Source organism: Pseudonaja textilis, chromosome 2 (genome assembly GCF_049901715.1).
Source record: "Pseudonaja textilis isolate UNSWEBS1 chromosome 2, rPseTex1.2, whole genome shotgun sequence".
Classification (NCBI taxonomy): Eukaryota; Metazoa; Chordata; class Lepidosauria; order Squamata; family Elapidae; genus Pseudonaja; species Pseudonaja textilis.
The window spans coordinates 86,835,366-86,850,855 of record NC_141991.1 but is presented as its reverse complement, the minus strand read 5'-3'; positions in this window follow the sequence as shown (position 1 = coordinate 86,850,855).

Below are 15,490 nucleotides of genomic sequence, written 5' to 3'. Positions count from 1 at the left end.
ATTCTTGAGTTCCAGTCCTACTTTAGGCCCAAAATCAGCTGGGTGACCATAAGCCTTGTTCAGGCTCTAGGAAGGAGGTAATGGCAAATCGCTTCTGTCATCTGCACTCTACAACTGTCTGGTTCGGTTCTGCAACCCAACAAGACAGACAAAGACTTCAGAGAGTAATTAGGACTGCAGAAAAAACAATTATTACCAACCTGACTTCCATCAAGGACCTGCATATCACATGAGTCAAGACGGCTGTGAAAATATTTACAGACCCCTCACATCCCAGACATAAACTGTTTCAACCCCTTCCCTCAAAACGACGCTATAGAGCACTGCACACCAGAACAACTAGACACAAGGATAGTTTTTTCCCGAACACCATCACTCTGCTAAACAAATAATTCCCTCAACACTGTCAAACTATTAAGTCTGCATTACTATTACTGTTACTATTAATCTTCCCATCCTTCCCTTTACCCATCTCTTCCCACTTATAACTGTATGCTGTAACTTTGTCACTTGTATCCTTACAATTTTTTATTGACGGTTTCCTAGCATGATTTGATTGCTTATTGTACCCAATGACTATTATTAGGTGTACTTTATGATTCTTGACAAATGTATCTTTTCTTTTATGTACACTGAGAGCATATGCATCAAGACAAAATCCTTGTATGTTCAATCACACTTGGCCAATAAATTATTCTATTCTATTCTATTCTATTCTATTTATTCTATTCTATTCTGAAAAACCGTGCTATGAAAACTGCAGGGATAATGACTTGTCTGGGTAGTTGCGAAGAATCAAGAGTGATTTGGCAGAAAAAGCAAAAAAAGGGGGAGCGGTAATACAAAGGATGAATATTGCTCCACAACTATTTAATAAAACCAAATGCTTTTAACTGAATAGTTACAGAAAAGCAAACGTATCAGCTGTGATAAAGTTAAAATTATCACTAGAAGGGTACTGTGTTACGTCAAATGGCTGTACCACAGTATCTAGTTAAGTATGTGTGGGAGGGAGATTGTTTGTTTTTTATACATTTAAATCAGTTTTGATTCCTGGTGACTTGTCCATGTGCTTTGCTTGGACAAATTTTTTGGAAATGGTTTGCCTTTGCCTTCTTTCTTGGGCTGAGAAGGAGTGATTAGCCAAGATATGCAGATCGTTTCATGCTTAAGGCAGGGCTAGAACTCTGTCTCCCAGTTTCTAGCCTGCTGCCTTACGCTTTAACTACTATACCCAACTGGATCTCTTAATAGGTTTAGTCAGATAATTTTACATCTATCACATGATACAGTAGTTATATTTCAGTTTTCTGTGCAAAGTGACCTTTTGCATTGTTTTTTTAATTAGAAGTTAAACGCCACTTTCTATTAAGTGTACAACCCTGTCCTATGGATGTTAAATTCAGAAAAATAATCCTGTTCCATTCAACTAGGTTGCTCCATTTTTGTGTGAATAGGCTTCCAGCCTTATGGAGTAATATTATGCTATTTATTTGAAAATAAGGATTGCTTTTCAATCAAGGATGCGATAAGAATTAATTTTAATAATAAGTTACTGGGAATATGCATGATAAAACGCAGCACATAAGCTGTATTTAGCACTTGCCTTCTATAGCAGCGGTCCCCAACCTTTTTGGCACTAGGGACCCATTTCAAAGAAGACAACAAGAAGGTCCCTTGTAGTTTACAGTAGGGATCGTGCTTCTATGAGAATCTAATGCCTGATGAGCTGAGGTGGAGCTGAGTGGGTCATGCTAGCGCTGGGGAGCAGCTACAAGTACAGATGAAGCTCACTCAACTGCTCACCTCCATCTGTGCGGCCCAGTTCCTAATAGGTCACGGACTGGTACTGATCCACGGTTCAGAGGTTGGGACACCTGTTCTATAGATGACTCCAACTTGGTACCTTCCAAATGCATTGGCACAGCAATTCCTGGACTGGGAAACTCTACTCCAATGTTTCTTGCTTGAATTACTGAGAATTTGAGTGGCTTCAAACATTAATTTAATATGACTGAGTTCCCTTAGGTTGTATCAACCCGTAAGCAAGGATTATTAAATATTAGATAATATGCCAAATAAAAAACATCAGAGTCCCAATCAGAGTTCTTGAGGGGGTATTTGGTACTATACAGTATGACACAGAATTACATATATACTATGTTATCTAACAACTAACATTTAATCTCAGTAATCCAGGCCTTAGCTTGTAAAAACAATTACATCAGAGCATGGAAAAATTGCCAGATCAAAAGCATCTCATTAGCAACAACTGTCAGTATTGTACTATCTAATATATATAACTATATTTTGGTTGGTATGGGTTTGTTTGTTTGCTTGATACTAGTTGAAATCAATTCAATTAATTTTCCAAAATTAGAAAAGTCAGTTTTGTAAGTTAAAAGCATGGCTGTTTTTCCTAGGACATTTTGATGGCTGGGGTGGGGGTGGGGGGGGAGACAGAATATGGTACAATAGGAGTGAATATTTCTCACATCCTGGCTTTACATGGACATGATCATCTGGTCTTCTTGACAAAATACCAAGGTGCTTTACCATTGTCTCTTCAAAATTGTTTTTTTTTTTCAATTTTGCCCTCCTGCCTACAGCCCTGGGATTTCCAGGTAGTATCCTAGGTGGATACTACCACCTAGCCAGGTGCAATCTTGTTATTTTTCTTTCAATATCATCCAAAATTGGCTAGGTGCTGCCACCTGTGTTGTAGAATCTATTAATACAATGAAACTTGCCCAAAGCAGTTTATACAACAACCAAATTAATCTCCAGGAAAAAAAAAGAATAAGGAAAAGAGAATTGGAGAGTAGGGATAGGAAAATATTCTTCATTAAAAACATAGAGAGGGGTCACCGCAGAAGAGAAAATCTCCTATAGCTATTACACACTTTGAAAGAAACAGATGAGAGATACATTATGAGGCTTAAAAAACACTACGTACAAAAAACAGTTTGCAGTTGGTTTCCAAATAAATAAACCACATGGGTTTTTTTATACAATTCTTTTTATATTCTTTTTATACATTGTTTTTTTTAAAAAAACACTTTATATTTCTACTTTGTATTTTTCATTTAGCCGCTTAAAAATTAAGAGTTATTCAGAAAGGTATTTATTTAATGCTTGCAATATATAAGGAATTTCACATCTTCTAATACTAATATTAGTTCTATACAATAAACTTAACTTTTCAGGAAGAAATTTGTTTTTGGTAAAACAAACAAGAAAAGGCCTACATTTTGGAAAGCAAAACTTGTACAAAGTTGTGAAACAATTCAGCATTGTTAACAAAATTTGGATAAAGATGGAAGTGTAGTTCAGATAATAATAATAATAATATTGAAACAAAATATAGCATATAAACAGGCACAAAACTAATGTAAAACGTCTATAATTTTACAAACAAGTCCCTGAATTCAGTTCATTCATCCCTATTATATTTTACATAGTTAGAAATAAAAATAGCATTCTGAATTGTTATTCCAACATTTCTTTTGATAACTCAGTTTTATATCAATATAAATATTCATTTGGGTACAATGGTTTATCATTTATCATACAATGGTTTATACATTTATTTTATACTTTAAATATACCTGTAAGCCCCACAAAGAGCCTAGAAACATTCTTCAGATTTTGCTTTAAATTAAAATTAAAAGAATCTGAACAAACTTTGAACAGTCAAATGGAGCATGGAACTTGATAGGCACCACTAGCCATATAGGCATCATCGAAATGTTAGATTTAAAAAAACATTATAAATTGAGCAGATGATATACATTTACATACCAGGAAGCCATGAACATTTTCAGCATCCCTGTTCACATCAGAACTGCTTAAATATAGCATCAACAGCATAATCATAAGCCACCCAAATTTAATAAGTAATTAGCATGAAATGCCATTTAAACATGATGATTCAAAGAAGCTACTTCTAAATGTTCCATTACCATGGAGAAAAGGGAGATGTCACACTATGGTTTTAGCATATCAGGTGAACAAAATTTCTCTAGTCTGAAATGGTTTGTATAAATAGTCTTGGAACAAAAGATACATTATCGAGCGTTCATATTCAGTATTATGGTAAGACACACTTTTTCGGAGCAATACAGTTCATTTTTTTGTCCACCCTTCTCATCCATACCTTTTGTTTTCTGCATTCAAAACTCAGCTAACATTCTGTAGCTAATTGAGGATGTTGGATTCTTTTTTTAAAATTATATATTTTATTAAATTTTATATAATTTTGAATAAGATTATATAAATAAACAGGAAAAACAAACCAGAAAAGGAGATAAAAGTATAAAATACAAATTGAATCAAGGTATTTACAAATGCATGGTGATGTTTCCCAATAGCTGTGAATAATTGAACATATACAATGCGTTATAGCAATGAAAATTGCTATGTGGGTCTAAGCAAAGTATAAACATCAGTAATCATGTCCATATATATGTATAATTACTGTATAAATCACTAATTGAGATTATATAGTACAGTAAATACTATTCATACTTCTAAAGGTCTGTCCGATTTGGAAATCCTACAAATTGAGATGTAGATTCTAAGCATAGAGAAATCCAAAATCTGAATGTAGTACAAATCCATGTATTAAATTATGGTCTAGAAATGATTTCCGATTTGAATTAGATTCTGGGTCAGATTTACTTTTAAGATACAAAACTGTCTTGGCATTGAAGCTTACTGCTACAGCTTGGTTAGTCATTCATCAATTGGAATAAAACAACAACAAAAGCATGTAGAATTTGTAACACTTAAAATGTATAAAGCTCTTTCAATATATTTTGAGGGAATATATCCTATAGTAAATTTTAATAAAAACATTGTAGGTTGAAATGGGAATTCAGTTCAACTTTCAAGATTTATTTCATTTTGATATAAGTTATTCCCCAGAATTGCTGGTGTTTACAATACTGCCACCAGATATGAAAGAATGATCAGAACTGCTCATTACATTTCCATAAATTTTTAGAAAATAAATTGTACATTTTAGTCATCAGAATTATACAAGTTAAGTATAGATTACAACCGAAAACAACTAATATCAATTTTCTTTCAGCATAACATTCGGGGTAAATATAATATTCTTCTACTGAAATTCCCATTGTGCACTTCTAAATTCTGCATCCATTTGGCCATACAGTCTTTGAGTTGTTTTGTTTCTGAGTCATACTTCACCAGCAATTTATAAATAAGGCCCAGCAGATGTTCCAAATTACATGTTATAAGATTCTCCAATTCAGCCAAGCCTGTGAGGGTTGCCCCTTATTTCTGAAATCCTTTTAATACCACACTACATATCAAACCAGTCGGATGAAAAGACCACTCACTAGGAAATAAGAGCCTCAAAAATATTCTTCCCGTCTTATTAATAATCATATTTTGCAATCTAAATGCATTGTTTCCACTGAGCAAATTTATGTTTTCCTCTTCATTAAAAACAAACATTTAATAATGAAACGGGGGTGGGGTGGGGGTGGAATCTGGGCTCATGCTTTCCTATATTTAACCCAGACATTCAATACATTAATATATTCTTTTTGTAAATTTTATTTGAGTTTTCACAAAAAGAAACACAATTAAAACATCTTTTTTGAGATGTTACATTTCTTCGTGCAGACACAATTTCAGGTTCATGCTCATTTTTATATTCTATTCCATATCTTATTACTATTTTACATTTTCTACATAGCTTCTCCCCTCTTCTAATTTCCTCAATTTTATTGTATTTATTTCACTCAATTCAAATCATTATATTTATATTTTTTGTCTGTCCCGTTTCAATTGTCTATTATCTTTTCTCATTAAACAAAATTTCTCCTGTAGTTACTGATTGGAGTATGACGCCTTTATATCTTTCCCTTAAAGTTATAACACTCAATATAATACATAGCTTCCATTCGGATTCTGTTTGGTACATTCTTAAACTACACACAGTATTCTTTAAAAAAAAGAAAAAAGAAAAAATTATAAATGTATATACCATATTTCTCATATAATAAGGCTGGGTCTTATTTTTTTTTGAGCCCTGAAAAAATGGCTAGGCCATCTTTTCGGGGGTGATTTAATTCTGCCCCCCCTGCATCTTCGGGCAGGTGGCAACGGCTTGGATCTTGACCTTGGCGTTGGTGGGGCACTTCGTATCAGGGTCAATGCAAGCAGCACCATATCCGGGTGTGCAACAAAAGTACTTCCTAACGGCAAACCCCCCCACCCCCCCCCACCCCCATTTTGCATGTTTTAATATAGACCTTAATTTGTGGGGGGGACTTAATTTCATTTCATGCATATAAAACATGCTGGGACTTCCTATTGAGGGAGGCCATATTGTTGGAGAAATAGGGTAATTAAAACAACATTCCATTCCAATTCAATTCTATCATTAATATTAATATTCATTAAAGTCTTAAGATTTTTCATGTTACTTTTCAATTAAATATCATACTTCTATGGGAACAATTATAAACTTTCCATAATCAATTCCCCCTCTTCATTTATATTTTATAATACATTGACTAATTAAAGTGTTCCCATTCCTTCCTAATTCAATTTTCGCATTTATTTTATTTAATTTACTTTATTCACAAACATTCACAAGGTTACACTAACCATTCTATTCCTCATTCTAATTATCCAATTTTCTAAAGTTGTTTCTATTTCAAATATAAAAACACAACCTCATGTACCTTTACAGAATCCCCCTTTCAGTTAAATTTTCACCCATTATCTCTAAATAGGTCCTGTTTCTTTATATCTTGCTCCGGACCTTTGTAACTTCTTTTCCTTTCCTTCTTCCCTCTCTTCTTCTCCCTCCCCTTTTTACCCCTTTGTCTCTCTACCTCTACTTCCCTCTTCTGTATTCTCCTTTTCTGTTGCTTTCCAGTATTATACTTATTTTTTGAATTATTTTTCTTTTCTTTGGTTGTTTTTTTAAGTCTTAAATTCTCCATCCTCTTTCCCCCGCTTTCCTTTTTCTTCCCCACATAGGGTTACTTGTTCATTAAAGATGGCTTCTTCTTTGTCCCAGTCTTCTTGTTTTGCAGTCTTTTCTTGTTGTTTCTCATAGTTCCAAATCTCCATTTCTAGAATTGAAAAACGAAGCCAAAAGAACCCTTCCCTTCTTGTGCATCTTCTTTGTACTTTTTAAGTTCCATTTTCAATTCATCCAAAAGTAATGCCATTGTAGAAATTTTTAAACAATTACCTGATTGATTTTAGTCATTCAAATATAATAGCCAAAAATCCAACAGTAATCCAAATACACACAAACTGTTTCTTTTTGCTCTTTCTTTTTTTCCCCCCACTTTCTCTTCCTGGGGTTACAATTTAGTTGCAAAGTTTCAGTTAAAATGTATCTTTTAGAAGTCTTATTAAAATTTTACTTTAGATTCTTTTAAAGTCCAGGCAGTCTCCTCCCTCTTCCAGATCCTGCCCTTATTCTCTCCCTTCCTGCTTATAGAAGAAAAAGTTTTTCAAGTCCAGAAATCTTTATTGTCCCTTTGGCATTTAGTTATATTTTCAGCTTAATTGCCTGTTGATGCCAAAGTGGATTTTTCCAATTTCTTATTCTTGATTGTCAATATAAGGAAGGAGAGAGAAGAAAAGAAAAGGCAAACCTTTCCCCTTTCACTTTCTTTCACTGCTTCCGACTCTTCTTTGGGAGCGATGTTATTTCTTGTAAAATTTAAATTCCAGGGTACCTTAGTTATTGCTTTTTCAACTTAGCCCAGTCAGCCAAAACTTTCATTTCTTATCTTCCTCCTGCATGTTCTTTTCCGGTTGAGTACTTCTTTGAGGTGGCCATTTCTGACCACCACTCCTACCGCCTTCAGGAAGGGAAATTTGACCAGCTGAGGAGGAGAGATGCGGCTCTCCTCCACCCCGCTGGCAGTCTCCCCCTTCTTCACCACCTCTAAAGGGTGGCTTAGCCCCAAAACCAGCCGGCTTGGGGCGCTCCGGCGGCAAGCCCAGGCAGAAACTGTGCACGATCGCAGATTCCTGTCTGTCACCGAAGCCCTTTAAACCAGAAGCTCACATTTAAAATATTTTTGTAGTTATTTAGCCAGCAAGAAGTAATAAATGGTATTAAAAGTCTTCTAGCTGTTAAGAATACTTACCACGTAGGGGTTTTTGAATTTTTTGGCAAATTCAAGCATACTGCACACTGGCATGCTAAGGTAAAATGGGTTTGAATAGACTATGATTTAGGATATTGTGCAAACCCTGCTAGTGTAGTAATGATTCAAATGATCAGGAGCAGCACTATGGATATGAATAGAGTGCATTAATTTTGATTGCATGATCTCTTACAAATTATTTGTTACTGTTTGTGACAGTCCAGAGATACTTATGCAGACCATCTGAAAGTCTTGCCCCATCTATACAGGTAGCTGGACTTTAAGGAGATGCAATCTGTTGTGTAATCCACATTAAGCAACTTGCACAACAGTACAATATAAAAATTGGAAATGCTAGTCCACCTTGCCTGTTTGAATTTGAACAGGTTGAATTCTTATTGGCTTAGTTTCTTTAGAGAGATTCCCCTACTTTTGAAGAGTAGTCTAAGCAATTTACTCATTAAAGCTATAGATCCTTTTTTCAGGTTTGCTCTGAAAACCTGAATTGGTGGTCTTCAATTAGTAACAAAGTGGTACCATGCTTGTGTGAGATCCAGAGCATGTATTGCAGGGCTGTCAAATTCCCGGTCTACAGGCCAGATGTGTCACATGCTGGTCATGCCCATGTCCCGTTTAGTGAAGGGAAAAAAACTCCCAAAACGTCATGTGACGCCACCATGACGGTGTGAGTTTGATACCCCTGATGTATTGGAAGCACAAAAATACTGAAAATGATGAAACACTTAAAAGTGATGCAGTTTCTTAAAGAGCTGAAGAAGCAGAATACCAGTCCATCAAAATCATATAGACTGGATTGTACATCTATTTTATCAAAACAAGTAACTACAACACATAGAAAGAAATTAGAATTAGAAAACACAGCAAAAATTACTTAAGAGTTTCCCATGCATTTTTATCAAGAGAGCTCATATAATAAAACTGATATCAACCTGTCATTCTTTTCATATTTTAAAGCTAGTCTGCTCAGTGATTTGGCCTTTAATCAGCAATGCTGGGAGGTCTTTTTTTTTAAAGAACCAATAGGCTTTCTAAGTGTTGTCTTTAGTGTTATATGTGTTGTATTGTTGGAATTCATTTTCAAAGTCAGAAAGAAGAGAGTGTTTTTACTTTTTTGCAATCTTTAGCTTTCACTGCGTTGTAACTTTCTAACATTTATTTGTGAAAATATAAAACACACAGGAAATATACTACCAAGAGCTCAACATTAATCAATAATACAGATAAATATTATTTTGGCTTATTGTATTTATATGCTAACTTTTCTCCAATTTGTTACATTCTTCCTAAAATTTAGCCCTTTTTGTCATAAGACATTTGACAAAAGGTTTGAATAAACCATTTTAAAAGACAACAGAAGCCACTCTGCAAGGTGTTTGTTTTAAGAAGCTATAACACTTTAGAATATGTGTTGGATGATCACAGTGGCTGGAGACAATCAGAGGGTGTGCATCACAAGTGAACCACAGAGGATTTCATGTAACACTGAAACATATTGCTCCAGCTCTGCCATCAAATAAGTTTGCTTACAAATATGCTATCACACACACAAAAATTCCTTCAAGACACCATTGCCTTTCTGCAGCCAATTGAACACACACTTTTCAAGAGACTGAAAGCAGGCTAAGAGGATTGATTTGCATCTATCTGTAAAAAACTAGAGAAATAAGGAGAATGAGATCTGAATTATCTATTAAGTTCTGGGTGTTTGAGAAGATAAATGTATGTGTATGTGCACATACTCCCACCATGAAAACAATCTAGATAGGTTTGCAGCAGTCTGTACAAACTTTGATGAAAAGGTCAAAGGTTTGTGGTAGTAAGTGGCCACAATTCAGCCGATGAAAATGGAAAAGGATTTATCAGTTGAAGGAAAGCAAGTCATACAACAGAACCAGACAGTGAAAGAAAGGAAGACAGACAATAGAGCAGCGTACTGGATGAGAATATCAACCAATAGCATAGTGGAAAGGAACACTTCAAAGCATTAGGTGAGAATAACTGGATGAGAGTAATACCAAAAGCAAGAGATATAGAAGATATTGCCAGAACTCCAGAACAGCCTTCAGGGCCTCACAGAAGCAGCTTCTGCAAAATCAAAAGAAGAAAAAGGGGTACCTGCATGGAGAGAATGGAGGTTCCCCAAAGGGCAGAGAAAATGCAGCCAAGAGAATGAGCAAACTACTTGTTTGTAAAGCATGTTGCCAAACAAGAGGAAGGATCTTAGTTGATGGGAGAGATTTGGTTTTGCTTCAGATACCTCAAATCAAGAATGGCAAGGTTCTTTAGCAGACTTTGGAAGGGATGGAAATGAAAACATTGAACGAAGGATCTCAGACAATCTTGTGCATTATAGAAAACTGTGTTGATGAAACTAAGCCTCTTAAGCTACTTCAACTACTCAAATAATAATAAAAACTCCTTGCCTTATAAAGTTTGTGGCCTTCATTGTTTATATACTAATGTTCAGGGGATGTGAAATACACAAGATGAGCTTGAACTCTTAGTACAGAAAAGCAAGAGCATATACGATTTAATACAATAGCAACTACTTGATGGAGCAACTGCCATAACAGTGAAAGGGAGAGGGAGAAAGCATTGTCCAGAGGGATGCTGATTTTATATATTTTATATTGTATTTTGTTATAAATTGTGAACTACTGAGACTTGCTCTGGAGTTGAGCAGCATTTAAATCTAAATAAACAGCATGGAATAGAACTGCTGGTTTTTGTTGAGAAGGGGATGACATTCAATATATATGTATATATATGCCTATACATATATGTACTTATTGTCAAAGTTTTGATTTTTTAAATTGTAATATATGGCTGTGAAAAAATGAAAAAAAAATGTATTTGAATTGTGATGCTGGATAACATTGATCAGAATACCTTATACCACAAGAACAAATTATTTAATAGTAAATAAACCCGGACCACTCACTGGAAGCACTGATAAGTAATTCTCAGCTTAAATATTTTACACATATAAAACAAATACTTAAGGTACAACATAAGAGCCTGATGCTAGAAAAACTGAAGGCAGTTCAGAAAAGAGGCGTACACAAAATCTGGTGGTTGGATCATTGATGATACAAGCATGAGCTCATCAGAATTAAAAATAAAAGCTATTCTTTAAGACAGTACTGATGAAATGACATTCAAGAGATGATGTAAGAGTCAGAAGTGAGTATTGACAAAACATAAAGTGGAGTGCCACAATGATTAGTCCTTGGTTCTATATTCAACGTTTTTTAATTAATAATTTGGATGAAAAGATAGAAGGAATGTATATCAAATATGCAGATGATGAAAATTTGGATACAATAGATAAAGTCCTGGAAAGCAGAAGTAAAATCCAAAATAACCTTGGTGCACTGGAGGGAATGTGCTAGAAGTAAAAGTTAATTGAGAGAAATGCAAAGTCCTTTACTTAGGAAACAAAAACAAATGCAATGATGTAGGATCTGGCTTGTTAATAGCACTTTGCAAAAGAGATACTGGAATAGCAGTTAACTGTAAATCGAATATAAACTCTCTATGTCATGAGACTGCAAAGAAGGCAAATTAACTTTAAGGCTGCACCAAAAGACATGAAGTAATCATTCCACTCCATTCTGCTTTGATTAGACTCCCAACTTAAGAATTGGGTCCAGTTCTGAGCATGATACTTGAAAGATTCTGAGAAATTGGAACAGAGAGAGAGGAGGGCAATTGTGATAATCTGGGGACTATAAACTATGTACCATAATGATGTGTTTAGTCTTGAGAAAAGACAATTGAAAGGGAATTTAATAGCACTCTGTATATACCTGAGAAGGTGTTATATAGAATATTCAAGATCTGGCTTTTTTATTCCAAAATATGGGACATGGAATAATGGATATATTATAAGGAGGCAGATTTCAACAGAGTGTTAGGAGAAAATACTTGTAATAATGAAAGCATTTCAGCAATGGAGCATATGCCCCAAAAGCTAGTTGATTCTCCTTCATTGGATGGGTTTAAGGAAACCAGACAGTCCCCTATCTGGAATATTTTAAACTGGATTCCTGCCTGGAATACATACTGCTGCCTAACAGCCTTCAGCTCTATGGAACTGGAATACATACTGCTGCCAATCAACATTATTGCATTTTATAATGAGATGTTGTGCAAATCTACAGACTAATCGCTTTCACACAAAGCATGATGAAACACTGATATAAACCTGATACAGACATTAGATATATTTATATTTTTATATATGGCTGATTTTATGCATTATGATAAGTTATGGTTTATGTTACCTAGAATATCTTGAAGATGAGCAAAAAATAAATAAATATTCAGCCTTGTATGGTTATTCTTACTGTGGATGTTTGTAGATTAATTTCAAAACTTGGTAGAACATAAAAACTAGGAATCAAGAAACCACAAATATGCCATTAATCTACATTCATGAATTAGACAGCCCATAGGAGACAACCATCTACCATTAAGCCAGTTTGGTGTAGTAATTAAAATACCAGCCCAGAAACTGGGAGATTGTAAATTCTAACCTTCCCTTAGGCATGGAAACCAACTAGACTGGTCACTCTCTCAACCAATTCATATCATAGGGTTATAGTTGTGGGGAAAATAAAAAGAGGAAAGATTGTGCATACTATCATGATTTATACAAAATAAAGGTGACATTACATAATCATTATCATCTTTTCTAAATTAGAAAAAAGAAAGATCCCACTAAGAATCAAAATTCATAGTTCCCTAGACAGAAGCAGTACTTATGGTGTTTAAGGTACATAAAAAATCTGGCCCAGAAACTTTAGTCTGAGTTCTACAAGATGAGCTAAGAGGTCAAAGATCATTCGTATTCCTTTGTCTTGAGATCTGGCTGTCTGAAAGCCAATAGTGAGATAATATTAATAAGAATTACCATAACTCTGTTAGAGCAGATCCACTTCCCATAATAAGAGATATTTGTTTAGCAGGGATAGGCGGACATTGTGTCCTCAATTCTTCTACAGAGCTAGCAGACCACCCACACAGCTAAATGCTCAAAGCAATTGTTTTCTTTCCCCTGCTCCTCATACAAGAACAGGATGCCCAGGGTCTCAAGTGATCACACAAAGGGGAAAATTGGGGAGGGAGGGGAAGGAAGGCAGGAGCTTCCAGAAGAGCTGAAGGAAAATCCACACCCTTCCAAGAGCATCCCAAAGTGCCCTTGGCCGCAGGGTAAAAGGTGTTTCCTGTCCTGGAGTCTCTACAAAGCCCCTGGGAAGTTTAAATCATAGTCATCTTTGTTTATCCCAGGGTCAAGCGAGTATATTGCTTTTTCTTCTACGAAGACAAAGAGGGATGCAGGAGCTGCCATCCTCAAACCACATTCTACGTAGGTCATAGTAAAACACGTTTAACTGCTTCAAGGGATTGAAATATCGTAATTTGAATGTTCTTAACAGAAAAAAATCCTTTTCAAAATCTAGCTGAAAATGGCACACATTTACCAGAAAACAATGAAATATGTCTCGCCAATGAGTTATTCCTTGGTTATGATACTATTGTCAGTCAGGTCCGGCATGATTTCTCCCAATATAATGAATACTTTTCTCCTCTGTTCCATTGAAAATTACAATTCATTGGCTATTTCTGAACGGCTCTTATTTTCTAAATTGGAAAGTCCTATATATTGTAGCAATTTACAGGAGATTGGGTACTCTCAAGAGAACTGTCCAAATTGTAATCAGTCTAATCTTTCCTCTTCAGACTGACATAGTTGCAACCCTGAAGTGAAATCTGTGCTTCTCTGCTTATCCCTCTGAATTTGGAACCACAAGAAAAGTTCTGCAAAACTCAATTGCTGACTATTTTTAGTAGGTGCTAAGAAAAGTATTCCATTGCTTTGGTTCTGATTTTTTTTGTCTCAAATGCAACAAAGGATGACCTACCCCAATTAAGATGCTTTGCACAAGGCTTTACATTGCTCATCAGGTGCATATCTACAGAGAAATAAGAAACAGTTTCCTGTGCTTTGTGGGAAAAAAAGAAGAAGTGCTTTATGTGTCAGCCAATAGACGGCATCATAAACTAAGAATAAGACATCACTTCCTGCTGGGCTACCTATGTCGTAACCTACAATTAAGCTGTATGATGAGGAATTGGATAACTTAAATGGTAGGTACATAGAAAAAGGTGCGAACTATTTTAGAAATGAGTGGGAATTATCCAGATATAGCAAGGAAAATCTGAAAAGAAATAAAAGAAAAAGTATTTTGTTTTGTACAGTCAAGAAAGCTATAAAGCATAGGAGATTGAAGAAAATCATTTTAAACATAGTAAAAGAGCTATATTTAATTAACTTCCTAGCAAAGTAACAGAATAATGCATCTTTAATAGGCTGTGCAATGTAGTTTACACTAGAAGATTACACATATTGTATGGCTTATTCATTGAGCTATAGTCTTTTTTCAGTCTAATGGGTTTTTTCTTTTTTCTTTTCGATTCTGCCTTGGCTCTTGCCAACCCTGCTGTTTTGTAAGGTAACATTTTCACAAGTGGTTTGCCTATTGCCTTCTTTATAGACCTGAGGAAAATGACTGGTCAAAAACACCCAGCTGGTGTTCTATGACTAAAGATTGAACTCAAATCATCCAACTCCTAAGCCAGGTCTTTAACCACTAGATCAAACTGGTTCTCACCCCCCACAAAAAGAATCATTAATGTATGATTTTTAAATGATTCAGACAATCAATTATAACCAGAATAAGTACTGCAGAAAAACTGTTTCAGTAAATATAATTCTAGCCAGCAACAAAAGTGTCATGTAAGTTGTCGAAGGAAGGAAGGATCTTTGCTTTTAATATGGGAACAAATAGAAAAATAGTTTTAACATTTGAAGCTTTTTCTTGCTATGCAAATAAGTGATCAATAGAACAGACAGCTATGTGCCTGCAGTGAAGTTATTAAAGATAAAAATATGTCTAATAACACTAATTTCACAAACTAGACTTAATAAGAGAAATAAAAACCCATTGTAAAAGGTTCTTGCACAATTGATCCTAAGATTTCCAAGAGAAAATTTATGCTTCCCAACAATGTAATGCAATAATTGGTGGCATCATATTATTGCTGTATCGGTAAAAAGCCTTGCAAGACAGAACAAAATAAATTAGGACATAATGATAGTCTATGAGAGATTTTCTCTAACACTTATCACATATTAGTAAAATCTGATGAAATATTCAGTGTTGTACCATTGACTTCCTAGCTCTCTGTTAAATGGCAGTATTCATTTTCAGATTCATATTTTGCCAAATTTGTCATGAATATTATAAATAATC